This window comes from Sabethes cyaneus, chromosome 3, assembly GCF_943734655.1.
Source record: "Sabethes cyaneus chromosome 3, idSabCyanKW18_F2, whole genome shotgun sequence".
Classification (NCBI taxonomy): Eukaryota; Metazoa; Arthropoda; class Insecta; order Diptera; family Culicidae; genus Sabethes; species Sabethes cyaneus.
Genome location: NC_071355.1, coordinates 146,014,180 through 146,040,105, shown reverse-complemented (window position 1 = coordinate 146,040,105; position 25,926 = coordinate 146,014,180). Strand labels below are relative to the sequence as shown.

The following is a 25,926-nucleotide window of genomic DNA, read 5'->3' as shown; positions in this document are numbered from 1 at the left end:
TTTAAATTGTTGGGAAACTGTATGCAGCAAAACTATCAGCAAATGTAAAATGTTTGAAATGTATCCGTCTGCTGGAAGTCGAATAATTCGGAGTCAAAGTTAGGGTATTCTTTATAATCAAAGTTCTACAGTTCCTAAACAAGCAAACATACAGGTATACTATTTTCAGCAAAGTTGTATATTTTTACTATTTGTACAATTTTGTAGTACATGAAAAAGTCATACAACAATTACAAAAAGAGCAAAAATAGAAAAACTGATTTTACAAATTCATATACAATAAATAAGATTTTTCTATCTTCGCTGCAGAGATAGAAGGTTACTGTCTTTAGCAAAATATCTTATAATAATATGCTCTATAACTTTGCAGAACACATCAATGTGTTATATTGACACTGAAGAAAAATATTTTATTTATTTCACTTTTAGGGGGATTAATCAACATTTGGATTCCACCATACGATAGAGCTTTCAATTTCAAGAAACTCTTCCAAAGGTTCGATAAATCTAAAACCAAGTTTTCTCAGTCAAAACTCTAGTGCACACGTTTTCTTTGGTTTAGGGCTATTTTGCGCGCAAGTAACTGTGTTACAAAAGCTGGCGCGAGTGTTCGAGGGTTAATATCCTTTGACCGGTAAAACCAATTCTTATGAAATTTTGCATATATATTCGTAGTGTCAAAACCTCTCGTTTGATATCAAAATAATTGAAATTAGGTAAATTATCTTGGTTAAAATCATTATAAATTATTGTTAATTTTGGTGTGGTGTATACGGTTACTCATAACTTTCAAATTAAACGTCCAATTAAAAAATCATTCAATAGTGATCAATTAGGATATATTATCTTTCAAATGAGACAATAGCGCATAAATCGGTTTGGCCATCTCTAAGAAACAGGCGATAATTATTACCTTGTCAAAACAGGTTTTTTAAGCATCATCGGATGATATTACCACAGCCCTTACGCATGTTCCTAGTAATCTGCTCACCGCAGAAATGTTTTCAATTACCGAAGAGGAAGTCGCAATAGCAATTGGCAATTTGAAGCAGTCCTATAGTCCTGGCCCTGATGGCATTCCAGCTATTTTTCTGAAAAGATGCTGCGATGCTTTAAAATTGCCATTAGTCATGATTTTCAATCTTTCCTTGCGATGCCAACAGTTCCCTTGTAGCTGGAAAGAATCATTTATGTTTCCAGTTTTCAAGAAGGGCGATAAACGTAATGTAGAGCAGTATCGTGGGATCTCCTGTTTGTGCGCCTGTTCGAAAGTGTTCGAAGCGATTGTTTATGATCATCTAATGTTCAGCATAAAAAATTACGTCTCTACTGCTCAGCACGGCTTTTTCCCAGGAATGTCTGTGACTACAAATTTACTTGAATTCACTTCTTTTTGCTTACGTGGTATGGACCGATGCCTTCAGGTTGACGCTATCTACACCGACCTGAAGGCTGCATTTGACCGTGTGGATCATGGAATACTTTGTGCTAAATTTAATAAACTAGGCGTCTCTGTTGCGTTGGTAGCTTGGTTAGAATCGTATCTACGCAACCGGAAAATTGCTGTAAAGCTGGGCTTATCCCAGTCTAGCTGGTTTACTAACAATTCTGGAGTTCCCCAAGGCAGTATTTTGGGACCCTTACTGTTTTCGCTATTTATCAACGATATTACAAAACTATTACCACCCGGCACACGACTATTGTATGCGGATGACATCAAAATTTATCAGCTTATTACTTCTTATGACGACTGCACTAGACTTCAGATGCTGATCAACTTGTTTTCTGACTGGTGCTGCCGCAACTACATGAGTTTGAGTATTGCGAAGTGTACTGCAATCAGCTTCCATCATAAAAAACAACCCTTAATGTTTGACTATCGTATTAATGGGATAACGGTTGAACGCTGTGATGTGATCTCTGATCTCGGAGTTGTGCTGGACACACAACTAACGTTTAGGCAACACTATTCAATGATCGTAAACAAAGCAAATCGACAACTTGGTTTAATCCTGAGAGTCGGTAAGGAATTCGAGGACCCTGCGACTCTAAGCATCCTCTATTGCTCTTTGGTGCGTTCAATTTTGGAGACAGCTTGCGCTGTGTGGGACCCGTATTACGACAACTGGGTAAAACGCATCGAGCGCGTGCAAAAACAGTTTGTTCGTAGGATATGCCGTACACTGCCATGGAGAGACCCTGACAATATGCCACCATACGCTAATCTCTGCCTCCTGCTTGGTATTACTACACTTGAACAACGACGAAAGGAAATAATGGCTCAAACGGCTCACAAAATTTTAACTGGTAGCTATGACTGTCCAAACATCCTCTCAATGCTACAACTACTCTGCCCTCTACGCCCACAACGCCATCAACGTTTGCTATGGTTAAATACTCATCGCACAAACTATGGCCAACAGGAACCTATCCGTCGCCTTGCTTCATCATACAACAGTGCTGCACACAACTTCAATTTTTGATTTTTCGTTATCTGTTGCCTGTAATGTGAATTGTTTGTAGTGAGTAAGTTATATCTATGTATTATTTATGTCAAAAAGATGCTGGGTTTTTGTGCCGGCTTGAAAATTGTCATCCATGATTTTCAAGGTGGCTTTTCCCAACCATATTCATTAAGACACTCCAGTCGGATGAATTTAATAAATAAATAACAATAACAATAACTTTTAAACTACTTGTTTGTTTTCAATTAAAAATTCCTGAACAATTTAGCTTTAATAAGGGCTTTCATTTAACACTAAGATCGTTGAAATCGGTCATGTAGTTCCGGAGAAACCCGTGTCACGTATTTTTCACATTTTTGCTTATAACTTTTAAACGAAACGTCGTATCACGAAGCAACTCAATAGTGATCTACTAGACAATAATACCTTTCAAACAAAAGTAATAGCGAACGATTCGGTTCAGCCATCTCTGAGAAACAGGCGATAGAAAAAATCATTACATACATACACACACACACACACACACAGACATTGCTCAAATCGTCGAACCCTATCGATTGGTATATGTGGCTTGGCCCTCCGGGCCTCGGATCAATTTCGTGTTTTTCGACCAATTTTTAAACCTTTGTTATAGTATAACAAAGGTAATATAACAAAGGTAAAAAGTGTTTGAGTATTTAAAATATTTATAACTTGATTCCTGCAAGTCCTACAATTTTGGTATGTTCAGTAACTTTACGTAACTTTAAAGTACAAACAACTTTTCTGAAGACACAACATTTCTAACGTCATTATTTAAAAAGTTAGATCTCAACGCCATCTATAGGAATAAAAATACAACTACTTAAGATTTACAAAAAGATGTGAAATTTTATAACAAACAATGTTGCTGAAGAAAATAAAGCTCTACGAAGCATATGAAAGAAGTTATGGGGTTTTGTCCGAGCGCCGGGTCAATCTGCCCCACTGTGCTACGTCAAAAGAAATTAAGCATTCTTGTCAATGGTCCCTGGATTAGTAAAAGGCACCAAAGGGTTAATTATTGGTTCACATTTTCTGGTATGTACACACTTAAAAAAAGTACAGACTTCGGTAAAATTTACCGAACTTTGGAACAACCGAACGTTCGGTAAAATTTTTTTTGATGCCAAACATTACTATAACGATCTGTAAACGTCGATTGGCACCATCGAAATTTTCACCGAACGTTCGGCTGTTCCAAATTTTACCGAACGTTTTAAGTGTGTACGCTCAATTTTGAGGTTAACTGTACGCGATCAAGCAGATCAGATGCGATGCGGGTTTCGCGTCTAAGCGCATATAGCATGTCAATGGGTGGGTGCATTGATTTAAATGTTGAGACCCGGAGGGTTGGTAACTCATGCTTGCGCATAATCGGTTTAACTTGCATGGTTGACGTAAAATCTTTTGCAATCCTGCTTGAATTGGTCACACAAGCGAACAGCTGCGCTGCGGCACTCCTTCAAACACTCTCGGTCTCTCGCGATCGAAGTTGAGCGGTAAACGGCGCGGCGTCGTTTTCGAGAGAACAAAACCAATGTGTTGTTTACTACAGTCTACAGTGTGTTTATGTGAGCTGAGCTGAGTGCTAAAAATCCGATGGGAGATAAAAAGAACTATCAATCAAATCGTCTACTTTAGACTGTTCGCCTTACGGTGCTTGTCCGCGAACATTAGAAACCAGTAGAGGGTTACCATCTAGGTATGATCGTCCTTGATGTTTGTAGTTTTTTTCCACACCGAAACCAATTTAGACAAATGCAATTACGGGGTGGTTTTCCCATATTGAAGGGTTGTACACGCGATCGGCTACCCTATTTGGGGGAGGAAAAGCAAGCTTCTACGAGTATGTTTACAGCACTGCGTCTGATTGTTCAGTATCGTGGCTGCTTTGATCGGGTTCACAGAGAGAGAGTCTTCGCTTGATCGTGAGATCGCGTAGGTTCGTGTCAAACGTGTTTGATTCATGTGATCGAACGGATCATTCACCTGGGGCGCGCATCGTTTTTGTATTGTCCGGCGCGTATAATCGTAGGCAATTGCGGGCAAAACGGCGGAATAAAACAAGTGGTTTCTCCCATTCGTTTAGTAATCGTTTAGTTATCTGTGTCTTGCATATAACTATTTTGGCAGACAGTCAACGATGACAAAATTCAGACTATTTTTCGGTTTTTATGTGTGACCGTAAAACAGTGCCGTCACGCGACCAAATTTTATTGATAACGCTGCTGTTTCGCGCTTGTGTGTCATTTGACAAGTATGTGTGAAGGAACCAATTTTGTTTTCAATCTTACCTGTTTGCAGTATTCGCAGTGATCGCGCGAAGGCTCAAGGCTCTTTCGCTGTCGTACCTGGATGATACATATTCGTGGTGAAGTGCATATCCAAATTTAATAAGAAGCTCTCGTGTGTTGGTGTGAACTGTCTCCTGCACAGCTTGATGTGCTTTCACTAAACGCAATCGCAAACTTGTTTTGGCCTTGAATCAGTGCGCTGGCTAGCGAACCTATAGCTGCTACCTAGATAAGCTTTATCGTTGTCTCGTCAATTGAAAGAGCAACCGGCAGTACGCGTCGTGCACTTCATCGGTTCATACTTTAGTGCGAGAACAAAAGTGCATGTGGCAATGGTGATGTGAATTTTTAGTAGATCGAGACAATTATATGAGGTTTGTGTTGTGTACTTACCACGAACGAGTCGTCTGTGACCGTATGAAAAATGCCACTTCGGTGCTAGATTGACGAATCAACAAAAGCCCAGCTCCCCTAGCAGCCCCCTCCCCCCTCGTCTGTAGGCCCCGGACCTACAATATATAGCGCAAAGGGGCTTTTTGTTTATGCGGTAAGCGTATTATAATTTGTTTTAGTCTCGTTCGTATTGATGAGCACACAGGGTATGCGATTGTTTGTGTGATCGAACACCACGTGACTTTAGAAAAAAGCGCTCTCAGCCTTTTTATGTTATTTCGAAGTATGATTGATTGATTCCAGGTTTACGTTTAGAACACCAAGTTTAATCAAATATAGGGTTTCTTCATTTGCGCTCAAATTATGTTTTTGTAATACATTGCAATGAAATTATAAACAGAATGATGAGATACAGCAAGATTTTTACGAAATATTTGTCACATGATTTATTATTGAAAATCAAAAACAATTTTATAGTCCTACAAAACAAGTTTAGTATTTCCAAAACATGTTAGCGTCACTGGAAATTCCATCCAGAAATGAATATGTATTTTAAGTGGGGTTTTACTGTTGAATTGCCACATTTGTGTTATACGCTTAGTGACGTAGCTTGCTACGAGGTATCTTTTAAGATCAAAACAATGTGGACATGCTGAGTGCAGCGAATTTTGTCACTGAGTCAGTATTCAGTATTCCATTTTTCTCGCAATCGCGCGCGGGTCTTTGTTTCTCATGATGGGCAGCACTTTGTGAAAACAAATATGGAATTTCCGATTCCATATAAACAGTCTACCACTGAATGGGTTTCAACGTCGTACAGTGGGATTTCGAATTTAGCAACAAATGCGTGTCACCTATGTTGCCAAAATCGATACCGTGCCAAAATCGATACCCTTTTTTGATATGAAAAAATTGAATGTAAATACGTGAGAAATTGACTAAATATTATTAATCAACGATTGCAACCATTTTATGTTTAAAAAGTCCGCCAAGAGCTATCCGGTGCAAGTAAGTTTTTGGCGACATGCGGTGAGACGTAGTCCTACGGCAATAAAACTATTACTGTTCGAAACATTCTATAACCGCAAACTTTTTTTCATGAACACACTGAGGGCATCATTTTTTCGTCATTTAAAGCATGTATGCGGAAACTGACTGATATTTAAGCATATTTTTGACATCATAAAAATAAATCTTAACCGGAACTACGCACTCATTTACGAAAGTCCATTTTTCCGAAGTCTTTTGTTAACGACGGGGACTCCGCGAAATATTCTAAAGCATTGGCTTCTTTCATCCGAAGTTTCGGTTCCCACCGAACCGTTTCTCTTGAAGCCAGAAGACTCGGGTTCGAGTCCTCCTTCTTTCTTTGTGCAAATCGGCGAACAAGGGTTAACTCATCTTGGGGAGGTGCGTACTCGTCGCAACCACCCGCTCCCACATAATTTTCTAACCTATCCAGAGTTCTAGTGGGCGAACAAATCAGTGGTACTCAAGTACTCACATCTACCAAACGTACCACAAGAGGTACTCTTTCTCTCTTCGACTCAACTAGCATAATTCTGAGCAGACCGTAGAAACAAGGGGCTGCTCAATCTAAATTTTACTTAACTAGGTGTAATGCTACAACGAAAAGGATGATGTTGTGGATCGCCCTATATTCGTTAGACACGAAGTGCCTCACGATGTCTAATTTCTGCGCTCCAGAGTGAAGCTGGCAGTACGAACAAAGCATCGAGCGTAGTTGTTTGTCTGTTTTCGGCATGCAAGGTTGGTCTCACTTTGCCAGGTTATTGGCAACTTCATTACCTTCGATTCTGCACTAATCGGCATGAAAATTGTGTTACAATTTAAAAAAGCAAAGCTATTTCAATTACCCTTCAAAGAAGTTTCAAATCAATCAAAACCGCGAATGAATTTAGAGCGAACACTATCTTTACAGGATTTATTTTATTTATTTGCTTTTTTATAGGGCTTTGAACCGGTAGTTGGTTCGCCCCGAATCTTTGCAGGATAGTTATCCGGCATTCTTGCAACATGTCTTGCCCATCGTATCCATCCAGCTTTAGCCACTTTTGAATACTGAGTTCTGAATACTGAATACTGAATAGAGCTGTGCGAGTTAATGGTACATCCTCCGCTACCATACTCCGTTCTCCTGAACACCGCCGAAGATCGTTTTTAGCACTCGTTTTTCGAAAACTCCGAGCACTCGCAGGTCCACCTCCAGTAATGTCCAAGTTTCATGCCTTTAGAGAACAACCGGACTAATAAGCGTTTAGTAAGCAAGACTTCCACTGATAATACGCCCCCGAATCGCACGGCTAGTGCCATTGTCCGGCGTTACCAGTGCAGTGAGCCAAATTAGATAAATTAATCGACTACCTCAAACTCATCGCCGTCGCCGTTGTTACATTACTGCCCAAGCGGCGTCGGGCGGTTTCGGTTTTACCGGCCAGCATGTTTGAGTTCTTTTTGGTCGATGGTATCATATGCGGCTTTAAAGTTAACGAACAAATGATGCGTGGGAACTCTGTATTCGCGCCCCTTTTGGAGGCTCTACCGTAGTGTAAACATTTAATCCGTTGTTGACCGTACTTCGACGAAGCCGGTTTGATAAGTTCCCACAAAACTTTTCACAATTAGTGATAGTCGGCGGAAAATGACTTGAGAAACCATTTTGTAGGTAGCATTGAGAACGATCATCTCTCGATAATTCTGACAGTCCAACTTATTGGCCTGTTTGTAGTTCAGGCAGATAACCCCATCTCCGGTAGCTGTTCCGTATCTCTAACAGTTTGCCGGTGCATACAAGCGGCTAGCTTTTCTGGTCCCATTTTAATAAGCTCCGCTTCGATGTCATCTTTCCCAGCTAATTTATTAATTTATTATCTTTAGCTGCATGATGGCCTCCTTAACTTCGCCTATCATTGGGGCTGGCATCTCTTCCCCATTTGTTGCACCGCCGAAATCACTTTTTCCGCTGTCATGGATCTTTGCCTGGGCGCCATTCAGGTGTTCATCGAAATGCTGCTTCAACATTTCGTCACTTCACGGTCATTCGTCAATATACTGCCATTTTTATCCCGACACATTTCTGCTCGCGGCACAAAGCCTTTGCGGTATTTATCCAGTTTCTGGTAGAACTTTTGCGTTTCTTGGAAGCGATGCAGCCACTCCAACTCTGGATCAGGGATTGCACAATCACTTTGACTCAAGTTCACGATTATTTGACAGTAGCGTCCCAGCATGCAGAATTTAAAAAAGTTATATATGGGACGATTGAAGAACTAGTTATTATCTACAACTTTTCTGACTAAAGTTGGGCTGTATCTTTTGTATTTACGGTGCTACAATGCTAGTAGCTCATTTGTTACATGATCCGCCGCCGATCACAAGAAGCAAACAACTAGTTGCTCATTTGTATCCAAGTGAATGTTGGTAGCATTGTAGCACCATAACTACAAAAGATACTGCAAAACTTTATTCAGCAAAATTGTACATAGTAACCAATTCTACAAATGTCCCATACAAAACTTTGTCAAATTTTGCTTAGCTGAGACAGTACTGTCAAATGAATGTAAATTGAGTCAAAGCGATCGTACCTTCCCTGCTCTGCATATTCCTGCTCTTCCAGGTAGCGCTTTATTTCCTGAAAATTTGGTTTCACTGTCTGCTTCTCTTTGTATCTTTCCACGTTCTGACGTGCGGCACTGCGCACCTTGGCTGTTTTGATAACGTTTGTAGGCGGCGTTGACCAGCATAATGCCGCGGTAGTTACAGCAGTCTAGCCGGTCGCCCTTTTTGTAGATGGAACAGACTACGCCGTCCATCTACTCCTCCGGTAGTTTCTCTTCTTCCCAAATCCTTGAAATCAGCCGGTGAAGTGCCGTTGCTAGCGGTTCTTGGCCATTTTTGTAGAGTTCTGCCGGGAGTCGGTCCTTTCCGGCGGCTCTATTATTCTACAGCAGACCGATTTCTCGTCGCATCTCTTCGAGATCGGGAGCCGGTACGCTGTTGTCGTTTGTAGGTAATTCGAGGTTTACTTCCATTGCGTCTCCTGCTGCTATATTGCCGTTGAGGTGCTCATCGAAGAACTGCTTCCACCTGTCAACCACCTCGCGCTCGTTTGTGATTAGATCCCCTCCCTCGTCCCCATAGATGTCAGGTTTTGGTGTGTGGGCCTTGCGATTTTGGTTCACCTTCTCGTAAAACTTGCGGGTGTCATTAGCCCGGAATGGATGTTCGAGCTCTTCACGATCTCTGTCCTCCTTCTGGCGCTTTTTCCTCCTCAGGATCATGGTCAACTCATTCCTCGCTCGTCGATACTTGGCCAAATTCTCTCTCGAGGATATGCTCAGATAGTTTTCCCAAGCTCTTTTTTCCTCTCTAACGCTTCTTGGCATTCCCCGTCAAACCAATCATTTCGTGCACTCGAGGTTTCCACACCTTGCACCGCGGTTGCGGCCTCGTTGACGGCCGAGCGTATTCTACTCCATCCGTTTTCGAGGGTCGAAGCATATAGGTCCACAGAGGAAGGCAGGCTTCATCCAGTACGCGGGCGTAGTTTTCGGCAGTTCACGGGTTGTCTAGATGCCGAATGTTTAGCCTTGTCGGCTTTGTCGCGAGGTATAAACCGTCGACAGTTTTAAGCGCACGTGTACTGCTACTAGGTAGTGGTCCGAGTCAATATCCGCACTCGATGAGATTTGATTTGAGATGGTCGATTTGGTTCGTGTTTCGTTGGTCAGGTGATCTCCAGGTGGCCTTGTGGATATCTTTGTGGGGAAAGAAGGTGCTTTTGATCACCAAGCCTCGGGAAGCCGCAAAGTTGATGCATCGCTGGCCGTTATCGTTCGTGTCGGTGTGCAGGCTATGGAGCCCGATCACCGGTCTGTACATTGCTTCCCTGTCGATTTGGGCGTTCATATCCTCGATGACGATCTTGATGTCCCGTGGTGAGCAGCTGTCGTACGTTGCCTCCAGCTGAACATAGAACCCTTCCTTCTCGTCGTCGAGTCTACCTTCGTGTGGACAATGCACGTTTATGATGGTGTAGTTGAAGAAACGGCCTTTTATCCTCAACACGCACATCCTCTCGTTGATCGCTTTCCAGTCCATTACGCGATCCTGCATTTTGCCCAACACTACGAAGCCCGTTCCCAGCTCGTTGGTCGCACCACCGCTCTGGAAAAATCGGGCTTTGCCGCCACGGATCCTCCACACCTTCTCGCCTTTGCGACAGATCTCCTGCAGTGCCACGATGCCGTACATTGATTTTTGTACATTGATATACGAGTTGGTGCTAGCTGGGTAACCATATGCTCGTACCTTACGCTTAACTCCATTAAAAAAGTTTTGTACAACATCTGGCTGCAGCTTCTTCTGTACGGAAACCAATTTTTCTTCATGTCTTCCTCAGATTTGACTGCTTCATAATAGTTCACTATTTTTCTACTGACCTTAGATCCAGTGCGTTGCGGGAGGGGGTTAGGGGTTCATGTCCTTGGGTACGAAAGTAACTCCGTTGGCTTCCTACCACTCCAGGACATCCTTTGAATAGTGGCACGAAGCTAGTTCCGGCTAGAAAATCATAGGGCCCTCGTGTTGCTTCAACAGAGGAAGCATCTGTAGACACTCCTTGAGGTAGATCTGCCTGTTTACAGTCCCGGTAGTCACGAACGGCGCACTCCGTTTGCCACATGAGCAGATCGCTTGCAAGTCATATATTTCTTGGCAAACATTAAAAGTTTCTGCATCCTTACTTCATCCAGAACGTCAAACTTGTGCTGAGCGGTTAAATACAGTGGCCCGGGAAGCTGCCGGAAGTCCGCCTTGACGTAAGTCTCGTTGTCCATGATGAGAGATTGGAGTATTTTCCAGATGCTTGCGTAAAATAAATTCGCGACGTTGCTTTACGGGTGACGCCATTTTGTCCAATTTGCAAAAAAAAACTGACCGCGATAAAAATGCAGTGTAAACAATACACTCTAAACTACTTCTACCCAAATTTTCAAGACTAAATATCTAATGGGTAATTTTCGTCAGCGTTTCTTCCGTGATGCAATTTATTGTGGGACACCCTTTAATGCTAAATAATCCTCGGAATATTCTAAAACTAGTGCTACCTAAGAAATTGAAATAAACAAAAAATGTTTGTTTTAGATTCCAAGACTGACGTCGATGAATCGTGCTTCTATGCTATACCCCAAAATCTGCTAGCAAATCGCTTTAATATCTACACGAATGCTAAACTTGTTGAACAACCAGCAAAATCGTTTCCGTTTCAAGTATCAAACCATTCTTGGGTTGGCTTTTCTCAATCTTCTGCTTAGTTCGCAAAACCGCGAGTTTTAGTTTCACCGGCTGTGGTTAAACGATATGGCTCGATTTCTTTCGGAATCGGTGAACCGCAGCCTAGCTTGAACCAAACATTGAGCGCTACTGGTGTTGCGTTATGTGTTGTTGCTCAATTTGCTACCTATTAGTTGTGTTCGTTGGGCAAATCTCATCAACTGCAGTTGACATGCATTTTTTCAATTAATTGATTCCTAGTAAATAATGACAGTTCAATATAAATATAGTGAAATTTCATATCTTCGTATTATCAATGGAGTACTAATCTTCTCTAAGCAGTTGAAATGCATGCTTGAAAAGTTGCGCCAAACCCGCACACAATTGATTCGTCAAAATGTTTTTCAACACATTAGCTTTAGATTAGCGTTGAAAATTTTTTTCCCCGGTAAATTATCTAATTATTATGAAAACAAATGGATTCGATTTTCCAGATATTTATGCCACTGACCGAAGTGAACGCTATTAGTAGCTCTAGCTAATACGCGTGACAAATAGTCGTTCCAGAAAATACCGGAGAAAAAGGCAAATCGTGACGCTCGTGCACTGTTTAAGTATAGATAAACAAACGGAAATTGAGATTTCAGTTTTTCAGCTGCTATTAAGCTAGGAAATACGCTTTGTTAAACATTTACATAACAAATTGTAATAAAATATAGTGTAAAGCATTGTAAGGAAACTAATATGATAACATGATACTTTGGGTTCAATGAATAATTTATGATGTTTGTAATACATAAAAAAAATTAGGATAGATGTACCAGTGATTGTGGGTGTACTGCTAATAATAATAATGGAAACTCGAAACATTTCATAATTTTAACGGACTTTTAGAATGATTTCGGTAGAATATCAATTTTCTATTGTTAAATATGTGTTTGTTAATAATTTATCCAAGGTACATAGTTAAAATTTAGGATGCTGGTACAAAAATTACAAATTCCTAGTTGCATGTATTCAAATGGTCAGATTAGAAGAAATTTTCACATTGAAAATCACATGGCATTGAAAAGTCTTTAATTGGCAATGCAGCTGTCGCCATGGAGAAATTAACGTTTATCGAATAGATTCAATCAATATCCTGTCAGCCGGTGATTTACGCTCAACCACTCGACTATTATGATTTGTAAACAAGGCATAAAGTAAACCAAATGAAGCAAGTAAACCAGCAAAGCCTAACCAAATTGCCCCGTGTCGGTGCATCATTATTATGTAATTATGTATAGCGTCCTCGGTCAATATTGACCGTTTTGTCCGGCTGCGTTGCACCGTCAATCCTAATGTTTGCTCAGGAATGTAGGTATCCGTGAATGTACGCCCGACGTCGTCAGCTGAGTGACGAATGTTAGCAACGGGAAGGTGTGCTCTTCGTTCTCTTTTAGCGTAATACTGTTTGATTATTTGCAACAGAAGCTGTACAGATTACAAGCTGAATAATAGTCAAGTATTTCGTACTGGCTGCGACAAGTTTGAGTGTAATTTCGAATTTATGTAAATTAGAGGTTCATTTGAAATTTTTCATCAGAAACTTTTGAGTAACCTTCAAAAAATAATAAAAAATCAATTATCAAAGTCAAGATACCTAAGTACATGTATTTATGTAGTTCGAAAGAGGCTCGATCTTGTCAAAGGGTAGACAGAGTGTTTAATCTGCTAGCGAAATGTGCCTTGTTTTTCTCTAAACGTGGTGTGCAGTCGTTTGTATGTGATTGACTGTAACGAGTGGAATGTTTATTGTCGGCATCCGCGCCAGATAAAGTAAATTAGATTTCGCTTGCCTAGACAAAATATTTCTTTGTGTACATGTACGGCAGGATGCGAGATAAAATGATATATTGTATCAGTAGTAAAATAATATACGTAGCAGTGATGTATGAAATTTTACTTTCACCTTGTGAATGTACCATTTCCTGGAACAGCTCTCAATGATAGACATTCTCACGATTTTATTATTTTTCTTAGCTCGACGATAACTCTGACTAGTTGCATAACAAAACATTTCAATTTCTTTTTAAATTTTATACTAAAACTTCATACATTGCAATTTTCTTATTGATGCTATTAAAATCCGTTAACATTATATTCCTTCTGCTTATTATCCGTGCTTGAGGACTGATGATTTTTGTTATACCTTTATCGTCGTTCCGCACCTTGAGCCTGGAGGTCAGAGCAATTAGCTGATGAAGAAGGCCAAAATATGTAGAATGCAGTTGAAGCCGCCCATGTTTGAACAATCAACAATCTCCCAGAAGGAGGGGCTGAAGATGCTGGTGAAATCATTGCATTGTCGTGGTCATATAACGGATGACAAGACTTACTTGACGTTGAACGCACGGTCGACAGTATCGAAGGCGGCCTTAAAATCTATGGAATAGGTGGTGCGTAGGGACTTGCCATACGCGTGACTTTTGGAGGATCTGTCGCAGCACAAAGATTTAGTCCGTTGTCGATCGCTCGTCCAGTCCATAAAACCGGCTTGATAACTTCCCACGAATCTACTTGCTAGTGGCGACAGACGGCAAAAGATGATCTGAGAAAGCACTTTATAAGCGGCGTTGAGAATGGTAATCACTCGACAGTTCTCACATTCCTACTCGTCGTCCTTCTTGTATATTGGGCATATTACCCACTCCTTGCACCAGCGGCCTTGTTGTTCTTGGGCTGCTTGACGGTTTTGATCAATTCAATTATTATAGAAGTCGGCAAATCACCATCATCCGTCGTACTGATATAGTCAATACCCCTGCTGTAAAGAAAGGAATATCATCCTCGATTCGCAAACTGGTTACTAGGGTTGCCAAGCGGCCGGTTTTTGGCCGGCCCGACCGGTTTTTCACCTGCAAAGCCGGTGGCCGGTCAATCCTGCAAAAAGGCCAGTTTTCCGACACAGGAAGCCGGATTGGTACTTTTTTCCTGATTTGTTAAATTTTCTGATAAATTTATTAGCAATCCTGAGCAGTGGATCATTGAAAATAGCCAGTTTTGCAGTGACAATACTTTGCTTCTGGCGGTAATATACATTAAATTGTCCACCAGCACCAGAAGCAACTAGTTGTCTTCTAGTATCTTCAATAATTTGGTTTCGATTCCGACGACTACCTATATAATAATTAACGCACATTACACATTGCTGCTACAAGCCCCCCCCCCCCCCCCCCCCGCAGGTTTTGAAGGCAGGACCGACCGGCCGGTTTTTGAAATTTTCGGACTTGGCAACCCTACTGGTTACAACTCAGTGCATTTTTGACTGCCATCTAGTGGTAACAGGAAAGCTTTTTACACGGAAAAATATATACCACTTTCAATAGACCTGTCAAATTCTCTGCACTCTTAAATGATTCTACCTGTAAATAGGTCGGATTTAGTTAAAGCTAGGTTGAAACTACTCAAAATGCCCTTAAAGTGTACAAACTCAAACTTTGGGTAAAAATTTCAACCAATTTTGGCTACTTGCTACCGATAATTGAATTATTCTCTATGACAAATAACGCAATTTTAAGTTCCTACTACCAATTTTTTGGTTGAAAAACTACTCAAAATCTGAGTTTGTACACTTTAAGGGCATTTTGAGTAGTTTCAACCTAACTTTAACTAAATCCGACCAATTTACAGGTAGAATCATTTAAGAGTGTGGTATAAATTGACGATGTGCGAGATAACAGGTTCGCCCTTGTAAAGCGGTTTGTATTTTGTATGAAAAATTTTAGTACAAAATGTCAATAAATTTTTTCACATAACGGATATACCTTGTGTTCGCGCTTAAAATCGATTCGATACAAATCGTTATAAGCGACGGTCCTTCGCATAATTTTAAACTGTGAAAATAATGTACGGGAAGAGCGGTAAAGACGGACACCTTAAGGTAAAAACTCAATATCTACTCAAATATAACTGTATTGATCGCAACTTTCATACAAACTGAACCTTTAAGTCTCGGTCTAATAAAGTAACAACGTATGTTAAAAAATTTCATTTTATTTCTAGTCACTAATATCGTGGACCCCCGTTCGTTTGATCGTTTTTAATCTGAACACTTTTTAATTCGAACCCCGCTGGTTTGCACGATGTGTAATTTAAAAATGGTTCAAATGTCATTCTCAACATGGCATCATTTGCCTTCGCAGACAATGCACATAAACACGATTTGTTTATACTGGTCTAGCGTGTTTAATCCTAGTTTAATAAGTTTCACATTTCGTTTTCCAACGATTACGATAGAAATCCGATCGGAGAATAACATATTCGCTGCTTGCAATTACCAACTAAACGAGACTAAATCAAACCACCAAAACAATAACAAAGAGCAAGGCGGCCAGTTCATACAAGTTTCAGCATATTTAGGGTTGCTAGTTGTTCAAATAAAAAACGAACCCCATTAGTTTGCATGAGGAATCGTTCAAACGAACGGGTGTCCACTGTAATGACTTTTATATTACCCTGTAGAGCGCTGGCTTATGCCCTACACTTCGGAACATCCGTTGTCGATTCTACCGGAACTCAAAGGTGGCCAGTTGGAATTCTCTTCGAAAGTATGGCAAATGGGGTATCAAAAGGCAGGGTTTTTTAACGCGAGCTCTTTAATGGACATTTGGATGTATTTTGCGCCGATCTGGGTATTCCGGAACATCCGGCATCGCTTCTGCCGGAACTCAAAAGTGGCCATTTGGAATACTCTTCGAAAATATGGCAAATGGGGTCTCGGGGTATGCCGTTAGTCGTAGTGTTGGGAAAACAAAAGCAACGAGTTATCCGGTGGAGGCCCGTAGATGACCGTATATGCGTGTTGAGGATTAAGGGCAAATTCTTCAACTACAGCCTGACCAACTTATACGCACCGACAAATGATAAATTCGGTGATGCTAAGGACGAGTTTTACGACAGGCTTGAGAGGAACTATGGAGAGTGCCCAAAACACGACGTGAAAATCATCATCGGAGATGCAAACGCCCAGATCGGGAGGGAGGAATTCTTCCGACCAGTTATTGGAAGACATAGCCTTCATCTGTCGACCAATGATAACGGTCTGAGGCTCATAAATTTTGCCGCGGCCAGAGGAATGGCCATCTGTAGCACCTACTTTCCACGGTTGAATATTTGGAAACACACCTGGAGGCATCCAAATGGAGCATCCAAATGGGCATCCAAATGGAGCTCTCAGATCGATCATGTCTTGATTGACGGTCGACACTTTTCCATTATCTCATAGTGAGTAAGATTCGCGCAAGGCTGTCGAACACGGCGAAAGCTCGCTTTGAGTGGACGCTGCGTTTCAACATCCAGCGGTTAACGGCAGACGGCGTAGCAGTGGAGTACGCCAGGAAGTTTGACCAACGAATCGCAGAACAGCAGGTAGAGGGAGAAGATATAAATTGGCTGAGGAGGAACATCCGTGGTGCCATCGAAACAGCTGCGAGAGAGGTGGTAGGCACCACGCGTGGAAGACAGCCTAACAGCTGGTTTGATGCCGAATGCCAGAGAGTGACAGACGAAAAGAACTAGGCCAGGAGTCGCATGCTCACGGCGGCAACACTTCAAAACAGAGAGCGGTACAGAGAGACTAGAGCTGCGGAAAAAAGAATCCATCGTCTAAAGAAACACGAGTATGAGGAGTGCTCGCCGGCGCAGAGGAGCGATACGCCAGCAACGACACACGGAGTTTCTATAAAACGGTGAGATGCAGGAATTTTGCCATGCCTGTGATGCGCAATGATAGTGCTGGCAACCTGCTTACCGACAAAACGGCGGTAGCAGCCAGGTGGAAGGAACACTTTCACACACTGTTGAATGGAGAGGTAAATGCGGAGATCAGCAGGGACAGGATAGGAATTGTAAGCGATGGTCAAGCTGTGGAGCCACCAACACAGGAGGAGGTTAAAAAGGCAATCAGTGAGCTGAAAAACGGTAGCCTTACCTGGGAAGGACGGTATCCCGGCTGAACTTCTAAAAGCGGGGAGCGAGCGGCTGTACGAAGCAATCCACTGGATCATTGTCAGGATCTGGGAGGAAGAGCAAATGTCGGACTGGTTGGGTGGCAGATAATGCTAGAACATGGTTTTCCGACGAAACTAGTTACGCTGATTCGTGCGACGCTGGACGGATCCAAATCATGCGTTAGAATAGCGGGTGAGACCTCAGCTGCTTTCGTGACGTTGGATGAACTGAAGCAAGGGGATGCACTCTCGAACCTGCTATTCAACATTGCCTTGGAAGGTGCACTACGAAGGGCAAACGTGGAAAGGAATGGAACTATCATCACGAAATCTCACTTGCTTCTTGGTTTTGCGGATGACGTCGATATCATCGGAATTAACCGTAGAGCAGTGGAAGAGGCCTTCAGGCCCTTTAAAACGGAAGCGGCGAGATTGGGACTTACCATTAACACCGCCAAAACGAAGTACATGGTTGCTGGTAGGAAACGTGTAAGGTGTTGGTGGAAACGTGGTAGGTGTTGGTGCCGAGGTGGAGTTAGATGGGGAACGATATGAAATAGTGGAGGAATTATAGGAATTTATTTACCTTGGTACACTCGTGACATGTGACAACGATGTAAGCCGCGAAGTGAAACGACGAGTTGCACCTGCGAACCGGGCTTTCTACGGATTGCGTAGCCAGCTGAAGTCCCGTAGTTTGCAAATTCGCACAAAACTGGCACTCTACAGAACACTAATCCTCCCGGTGGCCCTTTATGGACACGAATCATAGACGCTAAAGGAAGCTGATCGGTGAGTGCTTGGGGTTTTTGAGCGTAAAATTCTGCGATCTATACTTGGTGGCAAAATGGAAAATGGAGTGTGGCGCAGACGCATGAATCACTAGCTGTACCAAGTATGCGGTGCTGGACACGTGGCCAGAATGCCCGACGAAAGAGTAGCCAAAACTATTTTCAGTAGAGAACCAGGAAGAGGTCGTAGACTCCGAGGCAGACCCCGCACCCGGTGGGTGTGTGCTGTCGATGACGATGCACGTTCAGCTGGTGTTCGTGGGGATTGGAGAACGGCAGCCCAGGACCGACGGTATTGGAGGACCATAATTAGTTCGGCGCAGGATCGGTAACGGACCGTTGCCACTAAAGTAAAGTAAAGTAAGTATGTTGTCATTAGTTCTCTAGTTACGAGGATATTTGTATTTCATTTGTATAGGAGCCCCTCCACTATTGAAGCGGGAGGAGATAGAATTCCCCTCCTAAAGGGGGAGAAAAAACCATTGCCTATAAAAACACCCACATGCTAAATTTGGTGCTATTTGCTTGACTAGTTCTCGAGTTATGCAAAAATTTGTGATTCATTTGTATGGGAGCCCCCCCTCTTAGTGGAGGGAGGGTTCTCTAACCATCATAAGAACCTTCCCTGACCCCAAAAACCCCTATATGCAAATTTTCATGCCGATCGATTCAGTAGTTTTCGATTCTATAAGGAACGTACGGACAGACAGACAGACAGAAATCCATTTTTATAGGTATAGATTAAATCTGTATCACCCTGACCAAGCAGTTTTTTTGCTGCTATTATGAGGAATACCGCAGTTCAACACCAAAATCATTTTTTATGCAAGGCCATATTGCCATATTCTAGTATTTTGTTATAGCTCGCAAACAAAAATTCATCAAAGCAAAGTATTTTGCAGAAAGAAAGTAACTATCAATCGGTTTACCAGCCACAGGAAGCAACTAAAATAAAATTAAGATTGACAAACTGAATATATTTATTTTGTTAAAACAATCAGTTTTCGAAAATTGCAAAATTTTAGTGGCGCGTTGATTTTATCCATCTATCATATCAATATGCACGACGAAATTAAATGCGTACATGCTGCAAACCAACGAAATTGCTTAAAATTTATGAAATATTCTATGGGATATTTTATTATGGTCGCTATACCTATACCAAATCGATGAGAATAATCTGACAGCGAAACTATAACTTTGCTTGCATAAAACCGCTAGTAGAACTAAATTAAACACTAGAACCTTCTGATGACTGCTATAAAACTGCCTTCAGACTAAGTGACCCACTCTTCAGAAGGTTTTTTTACCTCTTTAAGAATCAGGTTATACGTATGCTCGAGAAGTTTTATCATGCTTTGCTGAAAGCTGCTTTGAAACCGATTATGCTTTTCGCTGCTTGACAGCCACCGCCATACTTTAATGAAGCTTTTTGTTCTGTAAAGCCTAAAAAGCTAAATCATTTTGGTTTATAGCGACTCTAATAAAATATCCTATAAATAATAAATCTTCAGCAGTTTCCGTAGTTGTGCAGCATACGCGCATTAAATTTTATCGTGTATAATGGAATGATAGGTGTAGACAGTCATCGCACCATCGCAATTTTCCAACTTTTGAGGTTTGTCCCTAATCTAATTGTATCTAACCATTTTTGCATATTCCATTTTTGGCAACAGAGGCAGCACTGAAGTGATTTGACCATTCGAAGTCAATTTTGCTTTCTGATAAGTGGATATTATGAGTTATAACCTTACAGTTTTTGTTGCTGATAAGGCAGTTGAAGCAGGCTGGTGACTGTAGCCAAACATGTCATTTCAAGCCGACGACGAGTTATTACTGGCTTAATTAAGTTTATTTATTTCTCGTTTTGTGTCTGGTGGCGAAAGTACATCAACTGTGATATTATTGACCAATGGGTGTAACCGGAAACTGAATATGTGCATTTTCGCGTAATTTCGGTTGACCTGCAAATGAGTTCGAGCTTTCTCGGTCTCTCTTTTTCAACCACACACACGCACACACACAGACGTACCTACCTTTTCGGATTTGTGTTCTACTGAATGGAAACAGAAATCAACCATGTGAAAAATGAAAAATGCTTTTAAATCTTTATTTTACTGCAAATTTCATTTCATAAACAACAAAAACAATATATTTGATTGCAGCATCACGTATGGGGAGCGCTGCTATACGTTTTTCGCGGGTGCGAAATGGCATGCACCAATTGGCCGTATTTTTCCATTTTCCGCGTTTGTCCAACTCTCAAGCGGCCAGCGAGGGTAGGGGTTGCGGAGAATATTCGACCTTTTTAATGACACATTATCATTTAATCAGCGCTTATATTTATAGCAGGCTTTTTGTGAGCACTGGCAAATTTTCGTGCATCAATGTGCAGTAAAATTTTTAATCAATCGATGTTATGCTCGGGACTTCTAGCGAGCGATGTGCAGCACAGGAAAAGAACGCGAATTAATGTGAATAACATTCGCGACTCCGGGGATTTGCATCATTCCGATCAGAATTTTGTATCATGTACCAAACAGAATTGAACAGATTGATCAAACCAGTTTGCTTGTTTGGGGTTGTGGGCTCTTTTGGCTTGTGGTGGCAAAAGTGTCAGTTCAAATAAATGGTATTTAACGTGGTACGCGTCACCGAATTGGCACTGGTTGAATAACACTTTTTTTTTCTGTGATGCACGTGGTAATCGCAAATATGGTCCAATTTCCGGTTGTTTGGTGAACAAAGTTGTGGGTACAATTTAAATCTGCCAATTTATCCGAAGCTCGCTGATGGCCAAGGTAGGATAATGATTTATGTACCATCGATTTACTACATCAATAAGCTCAATTAATATTGAGAAGCAGAGCTAGTGGTTCGAAAGGGATAAAAGTTCGCTTTGAATATTGTCGAGCACAACCAATTACATTTTTTGCATAGTTCTGTTTGTAAACTACTTTCAAATAATATACTAACGTTTCCATTGCATACGGATCTATTGAAAACATTGAATTATTGCATTTTACCTCATCATTTGAGTCATTTGATATACTTTAACTCATTTGTATATTTTTAAGTTTCAACCCCGTAGATCCTTTTCAGTGTGTTGGGTCTGTCAGATTTGTTCTACTTCCGGTGTGTGCCACATTAAAACCTTTATGAAGTTTTGAAACGCTTTTGGGTCATCCCTCACCGCGAAAATTTCTTTTATTTAGTGTTCGGGTTGGGACTAACCCAGGTTAAAAAATGAAAATGCTAAATGTCTTGTAATCATAAATTTAAAAAATCACTATTGGAATATAAGGCCTCCTCCCATCTTTTAAAAGAAAGGCCAACTATGTGCCATGGATGGCGAGTGATACATCTTAATAATATGGAATCTTTCATTTCTCTAACGTTTGCCTTCAACAGAGCTGCATCCGTAAGTGTGAATTATAAACAATATGTTCAATACCTAATCTTTTCCACCCTAACGCTCTCTGGCTAACTAACAGAAGAATCTAATCCTAATCCGCACTATTTACTACACTATACATACTATATTTATTATCACGGTACAGCAATATCATACTGATATTTTTTCATATTAAATGGTTGCAACCCTCTGCTGGTCCTTAGTGGGTGCACGTGGGAGGGTGCGGTATTTTGCTCTGCTGAATAGATAAATTGAAACATACGATTATTGATTTGAGATTTATTTTCAATATGTATATCGATTTAATTTTGTCCGGATGCACTGCGTGCTATTTTTGCAGCATTACCGTGTCTCATATTGCCTTCGACGGTCCATGGCTACTATTTGGCATGCATACGGTTTCATTTCTGCCACCGGAGCACCAACCGGTTGTTCGATTGTTTATGCTGCATAGTTACTGCTTTGCATAAAGCTATTTTTCCAATTTATTGAAATTTTCACACCATAGCTAGTTCATTCGGTGCAGTGTTGTAGAGTTTTCGGCGAGAGTTTCGATGGAACTGATGTTTTCACTATAATACATAGTGCATGCCAATTTGTGTTGGCAAAACTATATTCTAGAGAGCAACTCTTTCTGCGAATATGTTGAGCTTGTTTATTCACGAAAACATTATAATACGTTTGTATCATATGGGCATTGGCCGGAATTCACCAACTGCGGATGTTCGAATTTCGACTGGGAGTGGGAGCGTCCTCGGCAACTAGCAGTACAACGAAGTTTTAGCAGAGCTAAGAAAGATAACTCACTCCAAACCGAATTGTTATACTCAAATGTAGATATTGATGTTTATTTAGATTTCTGCAAGATATCATGTATTTTATTCCATGGATCAGAAAGTTTATATATTTAACGCAGACCAATTCCAGAGCAATGCCTTGGCGTTTAAATCTGAATAAAATTAAAACTGGGGAACCAGTTGTGAAGCGGGATTTGACATGACGTAAAAAAATCTTGCATACTTACTTAGTTACTTATCCTGGCTCGCTGTCCCTCAGGATTGGACCTGCAATATAATGTTCCACGAACTAACCTCGGTTCATGGCTGTGCGTCTCCAATTTCTCGACTGTCACACATTTTCCAGGTCCTCCTCCACTTGGTCTAACCATCGACCACGCTGCGAATCGCTGCGTCTGGTACCAACCGGATTCAAGGCGAACACCATTTTTGCAGGGTTTTTGTCCGGTATTCTCACAACATAGCCCGCTCATTGTACCCTTCCAGGTTTAGCAACCTTCTGGATACTGGGTTCGGCCAAGAGCTGCGCCAGCTCGTGTTTCATCCTTCTCCTCCACACCCCGTTCTCACATACACCATCAAAGATGGTCCTAAGCACACGACGTTCAAAAACGGCTAGTGCTATCAAGTTCCCGTCGAGCATTGTTCACGTTTCGTGCCCGTAGAGGACTACCAGTCATTAGCGTTTTGTGTATGGAACATTTTGTACGAGGATGAAGCTTACCAGATCTTTGGCTCTTGTGGCATGACTTCCGGTAAGAATACTTCTGCGTATTTCTCTGCTGCAATTGCTATCCGACATCATCAACGACCCGAGGTACACAAATTCATCCACCACCTCGAACTCGTCCACGTCGACTACCACACTATTGCCTACGCAAGCTCGATCGTGCTCGGTTCCTCCTGCTAACAAATACTTGGTTTTGTGTATATTCATGTTTCAGTTTGGTATACTGCTGAGCGGTTGCCTACAGCGTCCTTCCGGCAATATCCTCGTCATCAGCGAAACTAATAAATTATCTAAATTTGTTAAAGATCGTGCCCGCATATTAAAACCCGCACGTTTCATAACACCTTCTAGCGCGATGTTAAACGGGAGATAGGAAATACCATCGCTTTGTCGAAGTCCTCTGCATGTTTCAAACGGGCTTGATAACGCGACCGTAATTCTCACATAGCACCGAACACCATCCATCCTGGCCTTAATCAGTCTTGTCAGCTTTCCGGAAAGCCGTTTTCTTCCATAATTTTCCATAACCATTGTTTTCCGTTCTTCACGGTCGATGGTATCGTAGACGGATTTGAAATCTATTAATAGGTGGTGCGTAAAGACTTCATATTCGCGACACTTTTGGAGGATCTGTCGCTGCACAAAGATTTGGTTAGTTGTCGATCGCCCGTTTATAAAACCGGCTTGATAACTTCCCACGAATCTACTTACAAGCGGCGATAAACAGCTAAAGATGATCTGAGAAAGCACTTTATAGGCGGCGTTGAGAATGGTGATGGCTCGATAATTTTCATATTCCAACTTGACGCCCTTCTTGTATATTGGGCATATTACGTCCTTCTTCCTCTCCTTCGGTAGCTGTTCTGTTTCCCAGATCCTGACTATCAGCCGGTGCAGACAGGTAGCCTATCTATCCGGGCCAATCTTGATAAGCTCCGCTGCGATGCCCTCCTTGCCGGCTGCCTTGTTGTTCTTGAGCTGTTTGATGGCTTCGATCACTTCACCTATTCTGGAAGTCGGCACATCACCATCATCCGCCGTACTGATGTAGTCATTCTCCCTGCTGTCTTGATATTCCGTCTCCGCGCCATTCAGATGCTCATTGTGGTGCTGCTTCCACCTTTCGATCACCTCATGTTCATTCGATAAGATCCCTCCGTCTTTATCTCGATATGTTTCTACTCGCGGCACGGAGCCTTTGCGGGATACGTTGAGCTTTTTGGAAAATTTACGTGTTTCCTGAGAGCGATATAGCTGTTCCATGTCCTCGCATTCCATTTCTTCCAGGCAGCACTTCTTATCCCGGAAAAACTGGGTTTGCTGTCTTCGTTTCTGTCTATATCGATCCACGTTTTGACGGGTCCCCTACTGCAGCATCGACGCCCGCGCTGCATTCTTCTAATTTAACACCGTCTGGCATTCCTCGTAGAACCAGTCTTTACGTCGACTCCTTTCAGCGAACCCAATGGCACCTTTCGCTGCGCCGTTGATGGCTGCTTTAACGCTATACCAGCAGTCCTCGAAAAGGGGCTTCGTTTAGCTCTTCCTCGCCCGGCAGCGCAGTCTCAAGACGTTACGCGTAGTCAGTACCGGGTAACTTGAGTCGTTCCAGACTGTACCGTGGTGGGCGACGGTACCAAATGTTGGTAACAACGGAATGTCTTTGGCGCATTTTAACCATCAAAAGGTAGTGGTCAGAGTCGCCATTTGCGCCACGATAGGTTCTAATGTCGATAATATCCGAGAAGGGCCTTCCATCAATCAAAACGTGATCGATTTGCGAGTCCGTCTATTGTGGTGATCTCCATATGTACCGATATGGGAGGTTTTCAATGAGGTATGGCGATGGTGTTAGTCATGTTAGTGCAATGAAGAAAAAAGAATGACTAGCTCTTTGAAACGAAACTGCTACATTTCCGTCTAAAATGCCGCAAAAAGCTGAACAGATGTCTAGAAAAACCTCTGCTGCGTTCGAAACAACACAATTGTTCCATGCTGTTTTGGTCAGATTTAACATCTTGCCATTATGGACGACCATGGAGTGGTATGTTACTAGCAACGTGCAGGTGGAGCAGAAAGACAAGATTTCATCCAATAGGCCAGAGCTCCGCCGAATCGAGAAATTTTTTTTTGTATACCAGAAGGGCATTGGGCAGGCCCCGATTGCTGTACACAGTTTACGGACCGCTCATGCCCATTGATGAAGTTGAGCGGGATAGTTGTAATCCTGTGCCCGAATTCGGTACTACATGGTTTATAAAGGCAATGACCGTTTTGGGGTTTAGGCTCCATACCTAATATGGAGTAAGAAGGAAACTTCCTAAGAAGTTATGCCTTGATAATGCAAGAGCTTCGCAATAGCAGAGCAGATGCGCTGAACTTTCAGGTTCAGAGTTACAAAGCCAGTAGGTGTCGGATGATACCTTGCCGATATTCTTTAAATGATAAAGAGCGGGGCTGTGTCCTGTTAGGAGTCCCGTGATCGTGCGTAGTTCACTACGAGTAAAATGGAGTAGTTTTTTAGCTACTGCAGGGTTTGGGTAGATAAACTGTTTAGCTTATCTACAACCCTGTGTTTGATTCCAACGGGATACTATTTCTAGCTTTTCCCATGTCATCAGTTCGCCTTTCACGGCGGATGTGGAGGTGCCCAGAAACGGTTCAGGACCAATAAATTGCTGAGCTGATCCTTGTCTTGCTAGGTTGTCAGCAAATTCATTGCCCTCGATTCCGCAG

General features: G+C 41.9%; 1 protein-coding gene across 2 annotated transcripts in view; it reads left to right on the top strand.

Moving 5' to 3' along the window:
• Window positions 1–4,073: 4,073 nt before the first annotated feature.
• The window catches only part of LOC128741577 (uncharacterized), a 66,215-nt gene continuing 44,362 nt past the window's right edge, over window positions 4,074–25,926 (top strand). Inside the window, exon 1 of one of the 2 annotated variants that reach the window (XM_053837505.1) lies at window positions 4,074–4,188. The gene's annotated coding sequence lies outside the window, so the exon portion shown is untranslated. Of the gene's footprint in view, window positions 4,189–4,400; window positions 5,328–25,926 lie in introns of those variants that run through there. The other variant, XM_053837504.1, reaches the window with a different exon arrangement.